The sequence below is a fragment of the Triturus cristatus genome, chromosome 4_2, assembly GCF_964204655.1.
Source record: "Triturus cristatus chromosome 4_2, aTriCri1.1, whole genome shotgun sequence".
NCBI lineage: Eukaryota > Metazoa > Chordata > Amphibia > Caudata > Salamandridae > Triturus > Triturus cristatus.
The window spans coordinates 866618393-866644274 of record NC_140586.1 but is presented as its reverse complement, the minus strand read 5'-3'; positions in this window follow the sequence as shown (position 1 = coordinate 866644274).

The window sequence follows — 25882 nt, the reverse complement described above, 5'->3', positions numbered from 1 at the left end:
GCTTTTTTGTGTTGTGATGTAGTTAGAACTTCTCCATTCTTTCATTATTCTAATGTTACTAATAAGAGTTTGTTTGGGCAGTTATACATTTTTATCAGTAAAGCCAACCCTGACCACTGGAGTACTCTTTAAATCCTGACTTTGTGCTTCTCCGAGTCCCGACCAAACCCCCGTAAAATATACTGCCCACCAGAATGGATGAAGTGATTTCTACACCTTGTAATCCTCATTAGCTTATGTGACATTTCGCGTAAACTGATTTTGATTTATTGTCTCTGTATAATGTGTGCTGCTGTTATGTAAAGTACTGTGACACCTTACACTGATATGAGTAGTGCTATACAACGAATGGAATGGGTATGAGAGGGGCAACGGAGAGATAAGGGGCACTAGTGGAGGGTGGCAGTGAGGGAATACCAGGAAGAGGTCATGGGGTGGGGGGAGCTACAGAGAGATGAAGGGTGTGGGTGGCAGACAGTGAGGGAGGGTGGCAGTGAGGGAGTCAGAGGAGGAGGTCCCGGGGTGGGGGGGAACTACAGAGAGCTGAGGGGCACTAGTGGAGAGTGGGAGTGAGGGAAACCGAGGTGGAGGTCATGAGGTGGGGGAACTACAGGAGAGATGAGGGGTACTAATGGAGGGTGGCAGTGAGGGAAGCCAACGAGGATGTCATGGGGCAGGGGGAACTACAGAGCGATGAGGGGCAATAGTGGAGGGTGGCAGTGAGGGAATCTTATGAGGAGGTGGGTCACAGGCTGGAAGGGAACTACAGAGAGATGAGGGGCACTGGTGGGGGTGGCAGTGAGGGAATCCGAGGAGGAGGTCACGGGGTAGGGGGGGAACTACAGACAGATGAGGGGCGCTGGTGGAGGGAGCGGTGAGGGAATCTGAGTAGGTCATGGGGTGGGGGGCTACAGAGAAATGAGGGGCACTAGTGGAGGATGGAAGTGAGGGAATCTGAGGAGGAGGTCATGGGGTGGGGGGGCTACAGAGAAATGAGGGGCACTAGTGGAGGATGGCAGTGAGGGAATCCGATGAGGGGGTCATGGGGTGGGGGGAAACTACGGAGTGATGAGGGGTGCTGGTGAAGGTTGGCAGTGAGGGAATCTGAGGAGGAGGTCATGGGGTGTGGGAGCTACGGAGAGATGAGGGGCACTGGTGGAGGGTGGTAGTTAGGGTGTCTGAGGAGGAGGCCATGAGGGGGAGTGGCTACGGAGAGATGCTTTATTTTAGCACTATTTACAAAACTCAGGATATAAAAATCATTTAATGTTTGCACATTGTCTTGTACACTTTTTACTCTGAACCTTTGCACAATTGTTTGAAGTTAAGTGCATTTTTAAATGTCTTTATGCTATTTTATATGAAGAATAAATTGTTTATATTTATATTCATGTTTTGTGCTCGACATTTCATTTTTTAGTGTTCTCTGTAGGAATGTCTATGTTTTATGACTGTGTATCTTGGTGCTCCTTAAGGTAATCATTTACTATGCTTTAAAAGTTAATACAATCCAATATAATATGTAATGAAAAATGTGTTGAAAAATACTTTTTTTTTTTTTGGCCTTTCTGTCTCCCAAATTTCTTGTGTGGGGGGGACAAGTTCAACCCCCCCAAACTCCCCCTAATAGTGGTTGCTCACTGCGCTTGCTCGTTACACACCATGTGGGGGCTGGTCTCACTTTTATTTCTCTCTGATTTACTACTCGTGCCTATTTTTGGTGCTCTCTGAAAGAATGTCTATGGGTACATATGACTGGGTGGGTAACCTGGTGCTCTTGAAGGTCATCATCTACTATTTACTGTGGTTTGAAAGTTGATACAATTGAATATGTAATGAAAAATGTGCTGTAAAATTCACCATTTTGGTCGGTTGTTTTCCAAAATTTTCTTGGGGGGAGAACCCCCCCAAACCCCCCTAGTAGCGGTCGGGCTCGCTCGCTGCGCTCGCTACGTGCTGGACGGAGGCTGGTCTGCAAAATTTGACGGGGGCTGGTCTGCCAAATTTTGCCAGGGCTGATTTCAGTTCCCAGTCCGGCCCTGGTGCCAAGTGAGTTATGGGCTGAGTGTAAGACTGCTGTACAATGGCTGCGTGGAAGAATACAACACAAAAATGCGCAATCTCCTTTAGTTATGGAAAAATATGAAGCAGTGAGTGGTTGGAAATTAACCAAATGATTCAAGAAGCAAAGGAATCGGTTCATGACTACTATAGGCAGAATGGAAGGGAATACCCTGATGAGAAAGGCATGGGGGTTTTATATCTCAGTTTGTTTGAGATTTGAGATCGGAGATCAGTTCACATAATACACAAAGTGTGACCTGCTGGCAAAGTAAATCGCTCAATGGGATCCTGAGGCATGCAAAATATTTTGGCGATGAATAGGAAATGAAACAGAAAACGATTAAAAAGAAATTCATGTTGGCTCAGATAAAATTGGCTCAGAAAGGTTTTCAGAATCCTTACTTTGCAGGAAGTCAGGGAGGTATGCAAAGGCGTTGTTGTTCCACAAACCAGATTTCAGGAAAATTCAGGAGTTTTTGTTGTCTCACAGGGTAGAGGCTGAGGTTTTCCAATTGATCCAGGTTCAGGGATGCAACATTTACTGGTGGAACAAATGCAGGTGCCAAAGCAAAAACAAGCTCCAATGATGCAGGCCCCACAAGCACAAATGGTCCCGCAGAATATGGGGAACCAAATATTGAATTTGATACAGATGCCAAAGACAAATACCAATTCTTTCCTAAACGCAAATCAAATTTTATTCCAGCAATTCTCCTAAGTCAAATCAGATTGTTTTTCAGCAATTTCCTGTTTTCGATAGTGATGGTTCAGGTTCTGACAGCTCACAATGACGGTGCCTGAGGGGGGATGAAGATTGTGTACTTGGCACACTCTTGGAGATAAATTAGAGTGGTCCATTCTTAGAAGAAGAGGTGAATGGCCACCCGGTATCTTTATTTATAGATACTGGTGCGACCAGATCCACTGATTGAACTGTGGAAGTCCCAGACCTACCCCTCTCGGGAAAAAAGATCCAAGTTTCAAATAGACATAATTCCAATCCAGTCTCAGAGAAGGTCCAAGCAAGAATAGGCTCATTTGAGGAAAAACATCAATTTGTTGTTTGTAACACAAGTCCAGTAAATCTACTAGGGAGAGAATAGTTGTACAAGTTAAATTGCACAATCTATTGCACACTGGATGGTGTGGAATTTCAAATGCATGTTGAAGATGTGGAATTTAAATTGGCTTGACAAAAGACAGCTACATTATTGTTTCCAGTAATGACAACTGAAGAGTTACTCGATGACTTGAGGGAAACTGTGAATCTGGAAGTATGGGAGTCCACAAGGAAAGACATTGGACTGATTAAAGGAGTAGAACTAGTCTGAATTACCTTAAAACCAAATGCAGTGTCCCCAAGAACATGACTGTACTATCTGAGTCCAGAAACAATTTCAGAAATAACACCTGTAATAGAAGATATGATTCAGAAATGGACTTTGAGGGACCTGATTGAGAGTCTTCAGGAAAACTGCAGTACTATCAGAAAGAAGTTCAATATTTGGGACACATAATTGGGAAAGGAGCTAGGAAAGTGTCACCATAGAGATTAGAAGCAATCAATCAATCAATCAATTAAAACTTTATTCGGATACAAAATTTGTAACCATAAAAGTATACAAGAATTAAAAACAAAGTTTTGAGATTAAAAATATTCAAGTAAATCATGAAAAAGTTAATATGCATTGATTGTAAATACAACAGGTATATAACACATAATTACTTTTAATTCATTACAATCTGGCGAATTAAGAAAGGTCATAGTTTTCACGATATTTAACGCAAGCTTTTAGAAAACTGGATATTAAAAAGATGCTATGCTCAGTGTCCAAACGTTGTAATGCAAGAAGGGCCGGACGACACTGGCGTAAGCCTATGACTTTTAGTAAAGGTAAAATCCACTTATGACGTGGAAAATCATAATAACTACAAAATAGGACTACATGCAATAATGATTGTTCAGATTGGCCATCACAGGGACACGGAATTAATTTTCTGGACCAATCTTTTGTCTTCGGGAAGGTAATCAACCGATAGAAAGTGTTAAACCGGAATCGTGTTAAAAGATATTTTTCATAATGGGTGGCACTGGTTAGTAAATATGGCTGAATTCCTAATGAGACTTGTACAGCGGCAAGAAGGAGATTTGTGGGCTTTGAGATCTCTGATGTTAGGCGCAGCTCACGTAGATGAGATAAGCACGCGGTTTTCAAATTTTTGCGTGAAATGTCCGCTGAAGACTCAGGAAGTATGAAAAGAGATTCCAGGTTTACATCTTTCAGAAATTTATAAACATACAGCAGCCACAAGATATTTTTCCAACCTTCTAAGGTGAGACAGTCAGAGATGAGCTGCCGAGTCAGTTTGCATTCTGGAGTAACCCAAAGACGATGCCATAAAAGAATTGGTTGGATTGCAATAAGATCCGAAATGTAATCTTCCCCCAACTCCATGTGGCAACCGTAAATTGGTGAACTTTTGGGGGCAGCCAAAAGGTACCGCAAGAAAGCATTTTCTATTTTTTGGATAGGTTCCGTGTCGATGTAACCCCAGACCCCTGCCCCATACATTGCCACTGGACGGCACTTGGCCCCATAAATCTGAATCAACTCCCGGGAAGGGCGCTGGCCTAGTTTTTGTGCGAATGTGACCAAAGCTGTTGTAGTCCTGAGGAGCCCCAACTTTCTGGCCTGGAGGGTGGGACCCCAACTAGAGGTATTGTCTATCAGAATACCTAAGTAGGGGTATGCAGTAACAGTCTCCAGGGTGGTATTGTTTATCTGGATACAGCCGGAATGTCTAAGGCGTTTCCCCATGTGCATGGCAAACGTTTTCTTTATGTTTACTTTTAAGTCGAGGGCTGCCATGAAGTCACAATATCTATCGAGGAGAAGTTGGAGTTGGCGTGGGGTCCTGGCCATGATCACCGCGTCATCCGCGTAAAGCAACGCGGGTATCGAACGGTGACCAATCGCTGGTAGGTCCTGGCTTCCTGCCAACATCGCAGCTTCTAAACCGTTTGTATATAGATTAAAAAGAAAGGGGGCCAAAACGCATCCCTGTCTGACACCCTTAAGTACTGGAAATGATGCTGTGACTTCCCCCCCCAGACCGTACCGTACTTTAGCTGAGGCCCCTGAATAGAGATTCCGAATAAAATTCACCAGAAGAGGATCTATCCCCATAGCCAAAAGGAGTTTCCATAACTTACTATGGGAAACGCAATCGAATGCCGCCGATAAGTCGACGTATGCTAAATGCAACCTCCCCTTTTTAGCCCCAACGTATTTACCTATCAGTAGGGAAAGGTTTAGTGCCTGCTCCACTGTCCCAAGTCCCTCTCGAAAGCCGTACTGTAGGTCGGAAACCACTTGATTGCTTTCAGCCCAATCCTGGAGTCTTTTAAGAAGCAGCCGACCCATCACCTTGCCGGTAGAATCCAAGAGGGAAATGGGTCGGTAACAGGCAGGACTATTACGGTCGCCCTTCTTAAAGATAGGAAGAAGAATAGAAGTTGTCCAGGACTCTGGTGGGCCGATTTTAGTGGCTGCTTCGAAGACCCTGGTGAGAATTGGGGACCATAGTTCTAAGTTGTTTTTGAATAGGTCCACAGGGACCCCATCAGGACCTGGGGCTTTGCCACATTTAGAGGCCTGCAACGCCATAAGTACCTCATCGTGGCCAAAATGAAGGTTAGAATTAGGGGTGGGAGGAGACCTACTGTAGTTTTGGGTAAGCCGTATCCCTGCACTATCTGGGGGGGGCTCTGGCATAGAATCATCCGAGAGACCAAAGATCCTTGAGAAATGGTCAACCCATGCTGCCTCACCCACTGCTACCTCGATCCTTGGGGTCTCTTGTTGATCAGTCAAAAAGGGAGTTCTAACTATTTTCCAGAAAGTGGCCGAGTCCTTAAGAGAGCTACTCTGATGCAGCTTGGCCCATAATTCCTTCTTGATATCAACCTTGCAGGATTTTAGTGCTTGCTTATAACATTTTCTCAATCTTCTCACTTCCTCGCTATCCCTGACAGTTTTAGTAAGAGCTTTCTTCAATAGTTGATGTGAGCGCCTTGTTGCAGAATTAAACCAACCCTTTTTTGTTTGATTTGTGCCCGTCGTTTTACGGAACAGCTCTCTCTTAATTTCTGATGTAATGAGAGAGAAACTTTCCAGTACCTGACCGGGAAGCGACTGTAAATTTAAGCACGTTTCTATGTGCGGGAGTATGCGGCTCAAGACTGCTGAAGTAGTCTTTTCGGCATCAACTTTACACCATTTGATCGCATACCCGTTCAGCTTATTTACCCTTAAAGTGTCTTGTATTAAGAGAGTTTGCTTACTGGGTGGTACTAACATTTCCGGGATAGCGATGGCGAGAATATTAGGGAAGTGGTCGCTGCTGGGGTCGATCCCAGTTCGAACGCTATGTAGCTGATCTTTGGAAGCTTGGGAAACCAGAACAAAGTCGATCAGACTAGTTAGTCCCCTGCCATTGAAGGTAGGAGTAAAAGGGACTGGGGGGGAAACAAGATCGTTAGTAAATCCGAGATCTAAATTGAATATTATCTCGGTCAGATAATTCCCTAGTTTAGTATGGGGGAAATGCGTTACATTGTTACCTAGGTCATCCTCAATACCACAGATGTTGGAATCACCTCCCTTACAGAGGTTAAGATTAAAGTCTCCACCCCAGACTATGGAAATACTGCAATTAGAATGATTGAGACGCTCTTCAAATAAGAGTCGATAGATGTTTTCCAGGACTGGAAGTATATCCTTGGGGGTCAAATTATTATAAAAATTAACTATATAAAACACCTGTGTTTTGTCAAGTGTTATCAAAATAATCTGGGAATAGGGATTGGTATTAATAACTTTGATGTCTGTGGTTAAAAGTTCATTCGAGAGATAAATTACCAGGCCACCTTTCGCTCGCCCACATGTAGATGGTTCAGCAAATGAGTTAAAGGTTTTGTAACCTTGCAGGTGAATAGGTGCTGTCAGCCAGGTTTCCTGCAGGCAAACGATGTTATGCTCCCTGATGACGGAGAGCCAGGATGGATTGTCTGCCTTAGTGCGTAGTCCTGCAATGTTCCAGAAAATAAATTTGAGAGCGAGGTTGGTGTTAACTGGACCCCCCCCAGAAGGAAGATCATCGACTGGAAATTTGGTTTTGGGGGAGAGGGCGGAGTTAACCGAACCCACCACAGTTAAAGTAACTCCACCAGGGGGTTTTGTCAAGACCTTTGAGGAATCTAGGTCTAATTGGAAATCCAGTGTACTCTGGGATGTGGAGTGATGGACCTCCATAGGCCTACAAGCAGAGTGGAGCTGAGGTACTTCGTTTTCATTTTCAGGAAGTGAACGGGACGGACAGACTGGGGACTGCGTGAATTGAACCAGTCAGTCATTTATGTCAAGTCCTGATGGATAATCAAACCTATAGGGAGCTAAAAAAGGTTTATGACCGTAAAATGGGTTGAGACCAATAAAGGAATTCATGTTAAACAAACCATTATTACGGCTATACCTAAAACGCTCATTAGGGTAGCTAGTTAAAAGTCCCAGATTAGGTATGGAATCTACAACCGATCTTGGATAGAAGAATAGCAGATCGCGTGTCATGATGCCCCCTGACCCAATTTCCTGAAATTCATCTAAAATATATCTTACAGTTCCTCGATCTGAAAAATTAACAATAATAATGTCACCGAATAGGTTTTTCGTTCTACAGCCCAGCCAGGGCATACGCCTGACGTGAATGATTGCGCCGTTCAGGTACGGGGGAAGCGGTCGATTTTGGCTAAGCCAGAAGAGGACTTTATTTTTTAGTTGGTAAAAATCTTCCGTCTTGCCTTCCTCTAAGGGCGGGACACCTGTCAGAATGACTACATATGGAGCCACTTCCGGGGGGAGGTCAACTAACCTAGTGCTATGCTCTCGCCTTGCCTCTGGTTTTAGATGGTTACCTGGGACAGGGGCCGGATTTAGATTTGTACAATTCCCACCTACCTGTGTATTTACCCTGGATTCAGAAAATGGGCGTAATGAACATGACGTGTTTAACTGGGACGATTTTGAGATGGAGGTATTGAAGTTTTTTACCTCACCCTTTTGAGGAGGGCGGGGTCGATCTTTATTTGTGGCACAACTTTTTCCCACGGGGGCAGAAGGAAGCTTTGATGGAACAGATATCAAAGAAGGTAATAAACCTTTTTCCAGGATAGCAGGAGGGGGGCTCGGTAATACCGTTACCGGGGGAAGAGATGATGGAGCACTATTAGGGTAAGTCTTCTTTGCTACTAAATTCTCTCTGACTAGCTCTCCTAAGGACCCCAACTGGAGAGTAATGGTGTTCAATCTCTCTATTACTGGGAGAATAAGGGATCGCACTATTTGCTCGATAGACCTAGTTATATTAATGGTGGGGGTATCCTTAGTTGGAATGGATTGAGAGATAGACAGGGGAGATGGCATGTGCAATTGCGGGGTAGATAAAGCTGGGATGACAACAGGATCGATATTTTGCTTTGGATTTTGGATATGCCTACCCGATTTACCCTTAGAAGTTCTACCTCCTAACTTTCTCCTTCTTGGCTTGACAAAAGACAGCTACATTATTGTTTCCAGTAATGACAACTGAAGAGTTACTCGATGACTTGAGGGAAACTGTGAATCTGGAAGTATGGGAGTCCACAAGGAAAGACATTGGACTGATTAAAGGAGTAGAACTAGTCTGAATTACCTTAAAACCAAATGCAGTGTCCCCAAGAACATGACTGTACTATCTGAGTCCAGAAACAATTTCAGAAATAACACCTGTAATAGAAGATATGATTCAGAAATGGACTTTGAGGGACCTGATTGAGAGTCTTCAGGAAAACTGCAGTACTATCAGAAAGAAGTTCAATATTTGGGACACATAATTGGGAAAGGAGCTAGGAAAGTGTCACCATAGAGAGTAGAAGCAATTCTTCAAGTTAATCAACCTTTTATTGCAAATCTGTTTTTATTGCTTTTGTAGGTATAGTAAAGAAAAATACATGGTTCGGTAGGATACATTACACACAGAAGTTTATGAACATATGCAGGTTGCTGATCCGCGCCCGGCCTAGCCAGCTGAATATCCCCCGCAATCAAGTAATGTGGCAACCGCCCCCCGCCCGGGAGCCGGCTGCATTTACCTCATCAGTTCTGGTGTTGTCTCTTAAAGAGGGGCAGCAGCCACCATATATCAGGCACTTAGCCGTACATGCAAATGTATGTCGCCCAAGCAACTTAGGCATTGAGAACAGATAAGTCACAAACAAATCAAAAAGAAAACTCAGAACAGTGGCAGCGTGAACAGTTGTACACAGAGTGCTCCCCCCCGCCCCACCCACGACTCCCCTCCCCCCCCCGGTCATTTCCAGGATCGCCCCCCCCAACCCCCATGATTGCAACTGTCCCCATGTGGCCGCAGGCGCCCCTATCTGTGGGTCAGAGGCAGCAGGGACTATGCTATCCCGTCTACGGGGCAGCCGATAGCACGCCGTCACTCGCGCAGGCATTCCCAGCCATCCCCGTGTGGCCCGTGTGACCCTCCCCCTCTAGGTGCCGGAGCTCAGCAAGCAACTGCTCCCAGCGATCCGCCATGGGTTCCTTCCGCAGCCCCAGGGTCTCCTCCCTGCGGATGTCCGTCCCCTCCGCCCTAGCCCATGCCTGGAATGAGGAGCTCCATGCCCGTGTGTGTGGTGAGCCGTGTGCCTTCCATCTCCTGGTGATGAGGCGCTTTGCTACTACGAGCCCCAGGTCGATGAATCGGGACGTTGCCTTGTCTTTGGGCGATCTTTTGAAATGGTGTAAAATGTGCTCGGGCCAATCAAATGGGATGTTGCGACCCACATTCCCCTGCAGCAGCTCATTGACCTCTCTCCAATAGGCGCTCAACCCAGGGCAGCTCCACAGCATGTGTAAAAACCCCGCCCCCAGTTCTCCGCACCTAGGGCAGAGTGCGTCATCGCGGCGAAAGTACCTGTTAATCAGCTCAGGTGTGAGGTAGGCCCTGTGTACTATGAACAGCTGGATTTGGCGGAACCGCATATTTCTGGGGACACGCACTGGGCCTTTAAGAACCCTCTCCCACTCCTTGTCTGCGAATGGCCTCCCCTGGTCCTGCTCCCACTTGACGCGGAGCGGGCTCAGACTAACTGCCGTGTGCTCCCGCAACAAAGCCGCGAACCAGCGGACCAGATGCCCGCCACTCCCCATGACGTGCAGGTATTGCATGGTTAGGTGCTGGTGAGGCTCTGTAGTCATGTTCCCCCATTTGGCGGTCAACCTCGCCAGGGGCGAGCGGTGTGTAAGGAACCCGCCGGGCGGGAGCCCTTCCTCTGACACCAAGGTCTCATACGGTATAAGCTCACCGTCTCTGTATAGGTCCCCCAGCGTGTGCACATCTGCCTCCCACCAGCCCGTCAGTGCAGGGGCCGCAAGCACCCCTCCGCCTCCGGGGGAGCCCTCCAGGGGTATTGCCGGCGCGTATGGAACTACCGCGTGAGTGAGGTACAGAGCCCTCCAGAAGCACCTGTGTGCCACAGCTAGGAGGAGCGGCAGCGGTCCTGCGACCGTAGCTAGGGGGTGAAAGAGTCAGGTCACACGTTCCAGCGAATAGGGTGCCTCTGCCGTGGCCGTGTTGTCCCTGTCTCTATCAGCCAGCCAGCGGGCTACCCATTGTAGCTGAGCGGCCAGGTAATAGTGTTCAAAACAAGGAGCCGCCAGACCACCCCTGTCTGTTGGCAGATATAGTTTTGCGAGCGCCAGCCTGTGTCTGGCGGTTCCCCAAACAAAATCCCGCAGCATCCTAGTGAGCTTACCAAAAAAGGCGGGGGGACATACGTCGGCAAATTAACAAAGAAGTACAGGAGGCGGGGGAGCATGACCATTTTGGCGAGTGCCACCCTGCCCGTGGTCGTCAGTGGGAGTGTGCTCCAAAAGTGCACCTGCGACCTGAGCGCCGTGACAGCCCTTCCCAGGTTGCCATCAAATAAGTCAGTCGGGCAGCGGTATATTTGCAGCCCCAGGTATCGAAAGGTGCCCTCCCTCCATTGAACCGGCGTGCCATTCAGGTGATAACCCGGGTCCTCCGTCCCTGCGCTAAAAGCGTATAGACAAGATTTGCCTGCATTTACGCCCCGAGATAGTGGCGAAGGACTGCAACAACTGGGCCAACTGCTCCGGGATGCATCCCACATCCTTGACGTATACTAACAGGTCGTCGGCATAGAGCGACACCTGATGAACAGCGTCCCCCAGCGGTATACCATCTCCCAGGGTCGTCCGCACGGCCGCCGCCAGGGGCTCCATCGCCAGGGCGAACAGCAACGGGGACAGAGGGCATCCCTGCCGGGTGCCCCGGCCCACCGGTACCGCCTCCGAGACATAGGAGCCCAGCCTGACACGGACCGCGGGGTTCCTGTAGAGCAGGTCGACCATTCTGAGGAATTCCCCGTCCAACCCGTACCGCAACAATACCGTGGACGGGTAGCCCCATTCCAGGCAATCAAACGCCTTCTCCAAATCAAGGAGAAGGCACCCCGCTTTGGGCCACCTGTGCACGGCCTCGCCGGCCACCCTGAAGTATCTCCTAAGGTTCAATGACGTGGACCTCGCAGGGACAAACCCGTTTTGGTCTGGATGTACCAAATGAGGGACCACTGGCGCCAGCCGGTCCGCCAGTGCCTTCGCTAGGATTTTGTAATCCACGTTGAGCATCGCCAGGGGTCGGTATGAGCCCAGAGATGTGCGGTTGCGATCCGGTTTGGGCAGGGAAACCAGGAACGCCTCCCGCATGGAGGGGGGAAGCGACCCGTCCTCTAGCGCTATGTTGTAGAGCGCTCGCAGCAGCGGCACTAGAGACTCACGGTATGCCTTGTAATACTCCGCAGGCAATCCGTCCGGCCCCGGCGTTTTCCCCGATGCCATTGATTGTATCGTCTCGCCAATTTCCTCCAGGGAGAGGGGCCCACTAAGCACTTCGTTATGTTCCCTGGAGGCCACGGGCAAGTGGATGGAAGCCATAAACTCCCCAAGGAGGTGCCGGGGACCCGTCCCCTTAGCCGTGTACAGTCGCCTGTAGTGGTCCGTGAAGGCCCGATGTATTTCGCGCTGCGTGTATACCACCACTCCGTCTTCCGTGCGGATTGCCCCGATCGGGTCCTGACGATTCTCTTGGCGGATTAACCAGGCCAGCAGTCGGCCCGCCCTATCTGCTCTAGCATGCATAGTTGTGGCAGCGGAGCCGCTCCAAGAGCTCCGCATGTTTCCCACGGAGATCCTCCAGGCTGCGGGAGTGTCTACCCCCTCCTTCTCCCTCTCTCTCATACTGCAAGAGGTCATCCTCAAGGCGCGCCAGAGAGTTGGGAAGGGTCTTACGTATGTTCCACTAGGCCCCCAGGCAGTGCCCCCGAACGGCCACCTTATGGGCGTCCCATTCCACCAAGGCACTGCTTGCTGTCCCCTCATTTGCATCAAAATATGCTAGCACGGCCGTGCCAAGGGAGGATTGGAACTCCGAGTCCTCCAGCGCGCTCGGCTGAAGTCGCCAAGTGGGCACCGGTGGGCGATCCGCCACCCAGCCAATCCTAAACCACAAGGGGTTATGGTCGGAGTGCCTCCGCCCCAGGCACTCCGACTGCTCGATAAGTAAGAGCAAGGACCGGGAGCCCACTATCCTATCCAACCGTACGTGCAGGTCATGAACTGCTGAATAGTAAGAGTATATCCTATCCTGCGGGTGTAGTATGCGCCACAAGTCCTGCAGCGACCAGTGCGTGAGCCAGTCTCCCAGCGCCCGGGTGCCGGACTCCGCTACCGTGGCACGGAGGGGAGGGAAGGATCTATCCAACTGGACATCCAACACCATGTTGAAGTCTCCTCCCAACATCCAGGGGAGCCCAGCATAAGGGTGTAGAAGCTGTGTCAAGCGCACTAAAAAGGAGGTCTGATCCACGTTAGGCGCATATAACGAGCCCAGCAACATCTCTTGACCATTCAGCTTCCCTCGCACTAGCGTGTATATGCCTTCCCGATCCACCACCACCTCTTTGCAATCGAAGGGGACGCCTGGTCGCACCCAGATCAGCGCGCCCCGCGCGTGCGCCGAGTAAACAGTGCCATAAGTCTGCCCCCTCCAACGCCTGGAGAGTCTGCCCAGCTCCGTCTGGGTCATATGCATCTCCTGTAGGAGTGCAATCCCAACGGAATGTCGCTGCAGGTAGGAAAAGATGGAGTACCGCTTGGACGGCGTGTGCATGCCCCGTATGTTCCAGGTCACAATGTTGGTGTGCGCCATCGCAAAGCCGGTCGAGCAAGCCGGGCCGGGGGCAAATCGTCTGCGCCAGGGGGAGGGGGTGGGCCACAGTCCGGAGGGAGCATGTTAATGCGCTGCCATGTAAACAGTGTAACTACCATGAACAATTTAACAAATGGGGCGTATTCCCAACGGGGCATCCGTCCAAACTTCTGAGACGCTAAGTAAGATTAGGCTATTGCAGGGTGGTGCCTGATGGGGTTCGTGCGAGTGTAGCTACGCGTTGGTACTAATTCCGCTCCCTGTCTCTGCTGAAAGAAGGAGGAGCAGCATCGTGGCAGGGACTAAACTGCCGAGCAGGCCCAGCGCAAGGCGCGGCGGAGGGAGCCCGCAGCTGTGACATCTAGTGGGGCGCGCCATATGCCACCCGCCCCGCGAGGCCAGTCGCTCTCAGCGCTAGTCCCTCTCACCCCCAGCAGGTTCCGGGGTCTCAGAGCCGCCCAGCACAGTGCCACGGCAGGCGCGCGGCCCCGTCTAGCATGCATGGCCCCTGCCCAGACCGTAACATTGCAACATCTGATCACACCATCAGGTCGGCAGTCTGTGGGGTCACCACTGGCAAAATCAAGTCTTCCGAGACCACCGTGGATGGGGATGACGCCCCGCTCGTGCTGCCCACAGTCAGGTCGCCAGACTTCCTGGTTTCACTCAGGACTGCATCCCTGTCCCGGTAGTTGAGGAGCTTGAAGAGAAACGGTCGGGGCCGAGCCCCCGGCTTGGGCTTCTGCGCTGGCACCCTGTGTGCCCGTTCCACCACGAAGTGCTTAGACAGTACCCCTTGAGGCAGGAGATCTCGCAGCCAGGTTTCCACATAGCGCTCCGGGTGCTTACCCTCCACTCCTTCCGGAAGGCCCACCGCGCGGATAATATTGCGCCGGGAGCGTCCCTCCGCATCGTCCACCCGGTCTTCAAGCGCATGGACCCGGTCTAGCACATCCTGCAATGCTGCGCTGTGACTCTGGACAACAGGTGGGAGCTCCTGAAGCGTTTGGTCGTGTGTCGCTACCCTCTCGGCCAGTTTGCGATGGTCAGCGTGAAGGAGGGTGAAGTCCGATGTGACCTTGTCAATCCTTGTTTCGAGGGACTCCCGTGTTTGGTCCAGGGTGGTGCTAAGTCTCTCCACCGCCGCGAGCATGGTGTCCATTTTAGCGGAGAGGGCCGACGTTTGCGGCTCCGCGCCTCCCTCCAAGCGCCCCTGCGGGGGATCCAGACTCCCGGCACGCAGCTGTCCTTGCTGCGATTTGTCGCGAAGCCGGCCCATCACGTACTACTGGGCGGTCGGCATTCACAGTTGGGCCCCAGGTGTCGTAGGCACAGCCAGGCGCGGGCTCTCCAGTCCCGCCAACACTCCGTCCTGTGCGGCCGCCGGAGCTCTCCTCAGCCCCCGGGGCCCAGCCGCTGGGCCGCAAACAGCCGGGGGAGGACCGAGAACACCCCACAGCCCGCGCAAGCAGCAGGCTCCAGAGGGGAAGCACACCAGGAAGGCTCCCCCGCACAGGACCGATCACCTCTGACCCCTCAGGGCACCGCACCACTGTACTTGTCCCCCGGTGCGGCAACCGGCTGACTTCTAATCCAGGCCCTCTCCAGCCCTGCCAGGTACACCCGACCGGTGCCCGCCAGCAGACCACTGCGTGCCCCGGCGCACTCTATCTGCGCCGCCTTGACTTCGCGCCCACCGGGGTGTTAGTCGGTCCGGGCGTGCCAGCCCCGCCAGCCGGCTTCACAGCGGGGGGGGCCCCACTCCCTCAGTCTCCGCACTCCGCTCCACAGCTCACCGTCTTATGAGGGGGCCCCAGACTTCTCCGCTGCGCGCCGGCCGGCGATCCCCGCAGCGCCCGGCAAACCAGGTGCCTCTGCGGCCGCACCCAAGATGGTGCCTCCCACGGAGTGGCGTCCGCCCCTGCCTATGCCAGGCCTCAGGGTCAGCAGCGGACCGCCCACATCGCGGGCTCCGGGTCCTCCGGGCTCTCCAGGCGCGCTTCTGCACCTCTCGCCTCCTTACGTCCCTCGACGTGCACGGCTCCAGGCCACCCCAGTTCAAGTTCCTGTGCCCGTGTTTTGCCACGAGTGCGACCCTGTGTCACCCCTCGATGCCAGGGCCCTCCGCGCCGCACATCTCTCACACAGTCACTGCGGGCTTACTTGTAGCAGGGGGACCGGCACAGGCCCCCGGCCCCAGCTCACCTCGCTGTCCGGACCTCAGCGACGGCTCGAGACCTCATGCTCCCCCTCACATTCCGGATCTCGTCATCCTCCCAGGCCGCAGCCCCACGATGCCCCACAGGGTGCAGCAAGCCCCCAGTGGGCAGTCTAGGGCGCTGTACTCCGCCTCACGCCACCGCCTCCGGGCCCCTCGCAGCGCCCCAGCGTCCGGCAGGGCTCCCGCCTGTTCGCGCCCTCTGGCGCCGTCGGCCCGCAGCCTGCAGGTTACTCCGTCTTAAAGCGCCGTCTCAGGGCCGCCTCCCAGTGCCAGCACGGACTCCAGCGGCCGGCCCCTCCTCACAGGCCGCCGCGCGCGTCCTCTTCTCCCGAGCAGCGCCGGGTCCCGGCACCGTGCAATCGCCGCCCGCTGAGCTGTGCGGACTCCTCACCGCTTCCCCACACCGGGCCCTCGCCCTGCCGCCACGATCTGCCCCCTCACAGGATCATTGCCAGGATTACCAGGAGGTAACGGTCGGAGCCTCAGTAGCTCGCGTCCACCATGTTGCCCGGTTGGCCACGCCCCCTCTCAAGTTAATCCACCTTGAACACAAAAAGAAGTCAGGATGTTTCTTGGAATGATTGGCTACTGCCGACAGTGGATACCAAACTTTTCCGTAGTGGTAAAGCCTTTACTGAGGCTGACACACAAAGATGTGTCGGTTCCACTTCCATGGGACAACGGGTGCTTGAAAGCCTTCCTAGAACTGAAATAAAAACTTTGTTATGCCCCAGAGCTAGGATAGCCAGATTACAGCTAAGCATTTACTCTGCTTTGCAGTGAGAGGGAGGGATCCACTCTCTCAGTGCTAACTCAAGCACATAGTGATGCTCGAAAGCCTGTGGCATATTTCTCAACTAGTCCCACATTACATCCGTTGGGGGATCTCCGCTAGGTTCAATGGATACATCTACCTTCTGATGATTGTGTGACTATGAAGGAGATGTCCCCCACACTCAACTATGATGCCTGTAATTTACAATCACTTGGGTTTTACCTATTCAAATGAGGGACTGGTAGGGTTTCAGCTATTACCTTTTTCTGCATGGTTTGATTGGATACCACAGTTAGGAAGTCCTTATACCCTGAAGAAAACCCAAGACCTTGTTAGGCTGGTATAGAAGTCAACATGTTGGTAATTCAAGGATTTTTGTTGGTCTGGTGACTCATTGTATTTCACCCAATGACCATTATGCCCCTAGGAATGTTTTAACTTTTTTTCGCCTAAAAGAGGACCCAAGTATGTGTCCTGAAACAGATTTATAAGATCTCCCAGGGCAATGTTTTCCCCTCAGTTGAGTTTGCTGGGGTGATATTATTCCAAAACCAGTGTGAGAGACTGTCAAATGATGAAGCATGCCTTGATACGCTAGGGGTGAGACAAACTCTCTAAAAAAATTTGGTGACCTTCTCCTCCAAGAAGTTCAACCTGCTAAGCAGCAGTTGTGACTTTGTTATCTTCAAGTAGTTTTGTTCTGCTGATATTTCTTGACTATCCTTAACCCCGCTGCTGCAGGTCTGTCCGGCTGCCTTAAAGCTGTTGCAGCGGTGAGGGCTAGTCTGGAAAAGAGTGAGAGCACAGTGAGAAGATAACCTTTAATTATAATGGTCCCACACTCTGTGAAGCTTCTATTGACATGAACACAAACTCAATATATGACCCACAATAGGCTCACTAAGGGCCTGATTTTGATGTTGGCAGTCTTCCCACTGGGCCGTGGCTATCCTAGGAAAACTACCAAGCCGTCTGCAGTCCCGCCTGCCGGATTACAACAGTAATTCAGGGTGGGTGGTGCTGCAGTGTCATGGCGGTGGGAATGCTTGGCTCACAGGAGAGCCTAGAAAGCATCCTGTTGCCGTGACAGTGCCTCCAGCACATCTGTGCATGGTGTGGCATGCACCATGTCGTGCATGCCACACAGTGCACGCATGACCGTGCACTTTTGGGGGGGCACATCATGTATCTCCATGAACGGATGTGTCCAGGGGACCTGTTGGGGACCCCTTTACATACCTTTCCGCCAAGGATTTCATGGAGGGGTCCGCTGCAATTCCGGCCTGCTTTCTCCGCCACCATGGGATCCATCCTGGCGGCAGTCTTGTGACGGTCCCACTGCCACCATCATGATCAGGCGGGAAGCCTGACGCAATGGCAGTGGTGGGACCGCCATCCACCGGAATGGCAGTCCCAGGACCACCAATATCAAAATCAGGCCCTAAGTACGAGTAAAGAATCCTATCATAAGAAATTTTGTATTTGAAATAATGTCAAACTTTGAATCCATCAACTTTTTTGACCATAAATGACACTGTTTGTAATGAAGTTGAACATGATTGCCTAGATGTCACAACTTTATCCACCAAGCCTAGACCTAAGAGTCAGCCCGGGCCTTCAATGCTTGTGGGTCCTCGGGGCCCACCCAATATTGACGCGATACAGCGTAGATTTTGGACTCAACCCTGGGCGTCTACAGTATCGGCCATGTACTTCCCAGGGCTGTCTGTCAACGCCAATGCTGCCTTTCAGCACCCTTTCCTTTCCCAAGTCGTCACAGAGTGGGGTGTGGTCAGCAAACATAACTGACCCCACCCAAGCCTCCTGTGACGAGTGAGAAGGGGAGGGTTTAGACTTTAGAGGGAAGCTTCATACTGCAAAAGACCTGTATCCCAGCAATGCTGTACGCGTCGTGTAGCTTCCACTTTTCAGTCAAAGTGAGTTTTCCATTTATTACATTGCGTGCATGGAATGCGCTGGATTGGAAAATGTGCATCTTTCAAATTTGTACAGTTTTCTGTGCTCGTTGGGTATCTGTGTCGTGTTCTCTCCTGATTGCACCCTTGCATTCTCAGTTAACACTTTTTTCATTGCTGTTTGTCTTAGCTTTGGATGTTTCTGCCTCTGTGCAATTTCAGTCAAAAACTTCAGTAATGAAACTGAAGAATGTTTGGGGAAAGGAGCTGAAAAACCCGGGTGGAAGACAAATAGGCCATTGGCTCTCGGAGAAAAGAAATGCCCCGTAATAGAGATTCATGACTCGCTTTATGCATGGCTTCAGAAAGGAATCATTTAATGTAATATATTTAATTACTGTTTTAAATAACAGTCATTTGGGGTGCTTGGCATTCTGTGGAGTATTTAGGGGCATATTATCAAGCACGGCGTTAAAATTATCGTCGATTTAGCGGCAGAAAACTGCTGCTAAAGCGGCGATAATGGGCTTGATAATATGCCCTTGAGAATTCCCATAGAAGCCCATGTTGACACCAGAACATTGCAATTCTCACGGGCATATTATCAAGCCCATTATCGCCGCTCTAGCGGCAGTTTTCTGCCACTAAAGCAGTGATAATTTTAATGCCATTTCTTGATAATATGCCCCCCTGTTTCTGTGTTGGTGAGTCATTCATTCAAACCCTGACGAGTTAGGATGCATTTATTCCCGCGCTCCCTGCTGCTTCCTCTCAAATAAATGCCTCTCCCAAGTTTAAAAAGCTTTTTTTGTGACTGGTAAATCATAACAATGTTCAAAACCAGAAGCCATGACCATGGCTGTTTAACCTAGGCCCAGAAGAGACCCGGTCACTACCATTTTTGTCTGATGTGGGGTGTGTCTGCTAAAACAATGTTCTGAGCCAATTCATCACCACATGCCAGTTTCTAATTGGAAGACAGCGCGTTTTTGTCTTTATAACCGCAAAGGCCTTGCGAGCTTCATGCATGAGCTCAAACAGGCTGGGCGGCTCCCCTCATCTCATGGTTAATCGTAGTAGAGTCTCTTGTAGAAGAAGGACTTGCCTCTAAAGATGGGGACCATAATCCATATGCCAAGGGTGCTTCTAGATACTGCCTCTCATAGCAGGTTGTGTAAGTCCAATGGTGTTTCAATAGCTCACCAGTTTGGAAGGGACAGGATAGCTACGTTGAACTGAGAACCTACCTCCCCATTTATAGAACGCCGCAGATCTTAATTTTAACCTACGCATGCACATTGACTCAGTGGTGTAGCCTCTGATAATAGAGGCTCACTCTCAATGCTGCAGACTTTGCATGGGCTTGCAGAAGCATTCCCACGGCGGTGGTCCCATCCTCTTGGGACCACCCCAAGCACAGTTATTGGAAAAAATACAATCCCAACCCAAGGCCCTGCAAAGCATTATGGGACAAGATTAGCAGTGGGCAGTGAATATTATAGTATCCAATATCAAAATAATTCTACAAAGGGTTGCAGTTCCACTTGTCGTTACTAGATGTCCCTCACGAGTCAAATGCAAAAGCACTGAAACCCTTTCATGAAGCTTTTGCATTTGACTCGTGAGGGACATCTAGTAACGACTAGTGGAACTGCAGCTTGATGTAATAATAATTTCAATGCTTTTGCATTTGACTCCAGAGGGACATCTAGAAACAACTAGTTGAACTGCAGCTCTTTGTATAATTATTTTGATATTGAACATTATAATATTCACTGCCCACTGCTAATCTTGTCCCATAATGCTTTGCGGGGCCTTTGGTTGGGATTGTATTTTTGCCCATAACTGTGCTTGGGGTGGTCCTAGGAGGAAGGGACCACCACTGAATCGTTCACCAGCATGATATGCTCTTTGTGTTCAAAGTATCTGCTTGGTCCTCCCCCTAGGTTGGGGGGACCCCAAAATCATCACCTCTCTCATCTAATGTTTTCATTCACAGTTCACTTTTGTGAATTGGTTATATGCTTTTTAGCGTGTAAAATTGCTTTATCAAAGCATTTGTGAGTATTGTTGATATTGCTGCTATGCTATCAGTTGTAACTCAGTTTTTGCACATGGGTAGTAGTACAAACTGTGCATGCTTAGTACTATGCCCAGGGTTACTCTGTACTTTCAGCGGGACAGTAGCGCTCTCCATAGCTAATATGCTTTGAATGGTACAGTTGAGAGCTCTGGTGCTAGTGGACTTTGATTGGGACTCTAGGGCATTCCAGTGCTACTGTGTGTTGAATCAGACAGTATCACACTCAAGTGTCACTGTGCTTTGAATGAGGCAGTTTGGCACTCCAACACTATTGTGCTTTGAATGGGACAGTAGGGAACTTTTTTTTGCAGTTTTCTATAACTCGAACAAGAGGTACCACGCATCACTGTTGGAAGTAAAGGGGACGTCTGAGTTTGTAAGAATGACATGGGAGGCACATCAAGGGCCAAGAGCTAGCCAATGTGTTTGTGCGAGGTTTCGGAGTCGGAATATACGTGCAAATCACATGCTACAAACAGGTTGTCCTTGGGGTGACCTATGTGTTTGCTTACGTAACCACAGGGTACAAATAACAAGCTGTGTACAGGCTGTGAGGTTGCCCGCACTGAGTATGTGTGGTTGCCTGTACTAAGTATGTCTATGTGCCTTGCTGCACTAAGCACGTGATGCACACAGTGATATATTAACATTAACTACATGATAGTAATAGATAAGCTGCGTTTATTCTAACATGATACAAAAATAATGCTGCGTACGTTTGTCTACGTCAATCACATGCTACAAACCCGGCAGTGTTTGCAGCCTGCCTGCTTACGCTAATAAGGTTACAAATAGTGCACTGTTAGCTCTGAACCTTGCTTACCCCAATCACATGATACATATAGGGAACGATTTTCAGTCTGTGTGGCTGACTTCCTTATGTATTTATATCTTTATTTCTGCACTAAGCACATCACACAGATAGTACAGTGTGCAACTGTATGTGAGGCTACACATCACACACATATTTTACAGCATTTTAATTTTAGAAACACGAGCGCGTATGCTCGGAGCAGCAAGCGGCATGATCTTGGTTATACTGAATAAGCAGCTACCTATGTTGTTAAGTGACATCTCTTTATTAGTGTAATAGCTGCATTTTCACAATTGCTCTACTAACCTTCCTGCTTTCTCACATTTGCATGAAAATGCATCATTTGTCCACTCTTTTTTCAAAACTTTCTTGGGGAAGAACCCCTCTGAACCCTCCATAGGTAATTTGGGCTTGCTTGCTACGCTCGCTCGCCTCAGTGCAGTACGACAATCATTTTACGTCCTACAACTTTCAAATGTCACCAGCCGCCACTGGGCAGGGACATGGGTGAAGAAAAGGAGTTCTACAAAGGGCCCTAAAATAGTACTCAGGATAAGGATTCCCAGCCCTAGGAGATAAGAAACAATGGGTCTCTTCAGGGAAGTCTGCAGAGACGGGGCCCGGTGGGCGATGTCAGGTGAGATCCCAAATGACCTTAGTGGGCGCAGCAATCCACTGGTGGTACCACTACAGAGGTGGCCAATGGGGCATTTTGGGAGGGCAGTCTCTAGGAGCAGGTTGTAGACCATGCCATGATCTCCCTTAGTTGGGAGGTGGACTCAGAGGGTAAGTTAGTGATCCCTGAGGGTGGGAGTAATCACTTCCACCATACAGGAGTAAATGGGGTCCCAGTCTCTGCTCTGAGAGGCACCGAGACTAGCCATACCATGATTGTGGAGAGGCTTGTGTCTCCAGAGCAGTACACCGGCCAAGTGTGTATGGTAACGCCAGCCCGTGGGCAGGACTTCTTCCACCCTATGACCATGGTGACCATGGTGTCCCTAGAATGGGGTGGGGAGGTGACCCAGTGGAGGGTCATAGTTAGTCCCCAGATGCCCATCGACTCCATTCTGGGAAATTAATTGCCCCAAGCATCAGGGGAACTGAGAGGGATGGCCGCCCTTGCGCCCTCACAGAACAGGTTTCTGGGAATAGCTCTCCCAAGTGGAAGGTACTGGACCCCAGACGGAGGAACAGGGGAGAGGGCGAGCCCATCCCTCTCTCATACTCAGCCTCAGGGTGCAGACCTTGAGCTGAGTGACCTGTCTCAGGATATCACCTCTGAACTAGTGGGAGGTATGGTGAAAAAGGGTGCAAGGCACCTGGGCCTACTGCCCCCCACTTTGGGAAACCACAGAGGTCGAAGTCCCTGAATGGCAGGGGGCCTGGCTCTTGATGCTGACAGCTGTCAGTGGCCTCTGCTGAGTGTTGTCCTTGTGGACAGAGTTTTCCCTGGGTGGGGACCCAAGTCAGACCCAAGGGCGGGAATGTGCCATATCACTTTATTAGGGGAAGAGTTTAAAATTGAGAGCAATGGGAGGAGCTAGGTGCACGAGTATCCGTTTGGAATCACCGTTGTGAAGAAAGGAGGGATGATACCGGTTAGGAACAAGAAAGGAGGAAGAGCAGGTATGAAACAAAGAATGGGACCAGAGGAGATTATAGAGATAAGGAATTAGACAACATGGCCCTGGCATTAGATATACATGACTGTTGTAGTTTAATTGGGTAAGGGGCACAAACATAGATAGGGGAAAAGTAGACATAGTGAATATAGGGCGGTTGAGGATTCACATAATAACGCGGTTAGAATGGCAGGTATGACACCGAGGATGGATGTGGGGGAGGTTATCGCGTTCAGTGAACACTTGACAAGGTTGTAGGATAATGTATGCACGAAAGGAGTGGTGTTCAGGGTGTTTTGTTCATTGTTCGGTTTAAAAGAGTGCAGTCACTTTCACAATATTGATTGAATTGATATATGATAGGATCACTGTATGTCTTTGTGTAATAATAACATAGCGCTCCATTAAGGAAGACTAACATAGGTTTCATCTTGATTTTAAATCTCAACAGCTACCCCTGACGAAGGGCGATAAAAGGCCCGAAATGCACTGGGATATTTTAATAACTTTAACTGCTAATAATGAATTGATTGACCCATGTGATGCGGTAAAAGGCCTGGATTGGCATAGCTGCCTCATTGGAAAAAATTGTGACTATGAACAGCCTTATCATGAACAGCAAAGAAAAGTTTGGATAATTATGGCAAACATTGAATAAACATGGAATTTGGAACATGAAAAGTTTGTAAGCATTCGTGATTTAAGCTGTGCGAGTGGAAATGCAGCACACGGGTGCTGCTGTTGTTTGTGACATTACTTTATTGGCCATGATGGTACTGAGGTATTCAAGTCACTATGGTATGATTAGCGCAGTATATCTAATGATAGTATGATTAGTTATGGTGTATTCAAAGGTTCACAATCCCCGTTATGTTTAGCACGACAAAAAGGGCCGAGAACTGAACCGCCTCCATCTTGGATTGCGGCTCTTTCGCTTGGGAATCACATGGTCTCTTCCGCACACCATCTGCTCCCCCTTTTCATGCATTTATTAGGAGACAGGCTGAGTTGCTGAGAAGCAAGGTCACATCTGCTAAAAGGGAGTATCAAGCAAATTCCTCTAGACCTGGGACAAGAAGGGAGTCACCCTTTCGACCTTCTCTGTAAAGATAGTAACCCTTTGTATGTGTAACCGAAACTAGAAATAGGCATGAGCTCATTAGGAGCGCCAGGACTAACTGGTACTTTTCCACATATAAGGTTTTGTATGCTGTACTGATAATGTATAAAAGTGTGTTACTGTCAAGGAGCCAGCAGTCTTCCTCGGTGCACCTGATGGGTGAGGATCGACGAGGCTCCTCTATATAGAGTTCTGTGATGGCTAATAAACGTTTGAACCTTCCACGTTGCCAACTGCTCCTTATTCTACTTAATATTGCGGGCCAGTGGTAAGTGTGGCCCTTGGAATAATTATTTGGACACAACAGTTGGCGACCACGAAGGGACCCCGTGACAGGGTCTTCCCCCCCCCCGTATTCGGGTGGTGGGATTGGGGGCGTCCTGACCGGTTGACGGGAGAGGAGCCTGAGGATTTCTCCTACCCTGCGCGACTTTACGGTACGTCCCCTGCTGCTGGTCACCCATCACCGGGGTCCTACGGGCTTAACCCAGAAAATGGACTGATTTGGTCGGGAGAAGTTGGCAGCGGAGAATGAACATTCGTATCCGGGTGCACCCGGTGAGTATAGATTGATTTGATTTGACGCACGCGTTGTAAACGGTGCATTATTTTTGTTGAAGCACGCGTTGGAGACGGTGTGCTATTTGATTGATTTAAGAGCATTCGTTGAGAACGATGCATTTTTTATTTGAACACTGGCTGCATTTGTTTGAAGCTCGCGCTGGACAGCGGTGCATTGATTTGAAGGCGCGCACCGGAGAGTGGTGTCTTGCTTGATCGGGTTAGCATTACAGTGGTTTGACTCGAAGTACGTACAGATTGTATTGATTTGATTAAAAACAGCGCGCCGGAGGAATATAGACGGATTGCACGTGGAAGGACCTGCGACCTAGACTGGGTAGCCACAAGGCATACTCCTGACGGGGCAAGTCCTCGTTGGGGGCTGGTCTTAGTGGTGAGCCAGAAGGGTGGCCGGAATCCCGCGTGCAGTTTGGTGTCTGAACTGTGAACCAGAGTCGACGGGCTTGGTTCTCTGATACCGATCGTATATTGTGTATGATTCGTGTTGATCGTTGTTTTGTGTGTACATGTCTGAAATCTAACCAAAATGTCCTGTTTTAGTAAACTAAATTGTTTTGGCTGCTGCTGCCGAACAAGTGACTCCAGATTAGCTGAGAGCCAACCCGCCCCGCCGGAGGGCAGTCCTAGCTATTTTATGTATGTCAAACATGGGATCTCTCCTTTATTGTTCTGCACTCTGTGGCATAAGTATACTAAGGGAAATGAGGAGTTACGATGGCCCAAGACGGGTTCGTTTGATGAGAAGAAAATTGCGTTCCTACAGGAACAACTGTTTTCTAGGCGAAGTAGGCAGGCCATGTTCGATGCTCTAATTGCATGGCAGAAGGAGGCCAAACAACGGCGAATAAGGGAAGAGAAAGTAGCTAGAGCCAAGGCAGGACAGAATGTTACTCAGAAAGCTATGGCCTATGACCGAGACAGAGTAGAAAAGGGATTGGATTGCATGAATCACGAATTTAGATTGAAGGTTGATAAGAGCTATGTGACCCGCCCGAATGCAGAAGATGAAATAGAGGATTTATTGGACACCAGGCCACCGCCCCCTTATGTACCGCAGAGGATATATCCGGAGGTGTCAGGGGCCTCGGCCCCGGCCCCAAATATGTCTCTGGGGCCTCGGCTTTGGCTCCCCCGGCCACTTCTACCCCTCCCTCCCTGCCGAACCTCTCCCGGTTGCCGACATCTGTGTCTGAAGTTATGGCCATGCTGCCTAATTTATTGACGGCAGCTGCAGCCGGGACCCCTCAGCTGTTGCCGGGGTCAATGTCTTCCCCTTCTGTTCTGCCCTCCTCCTCCGCCAGTACAACGCCGGTAACAGCTGTGACTACTCCAATACATCCGGCCA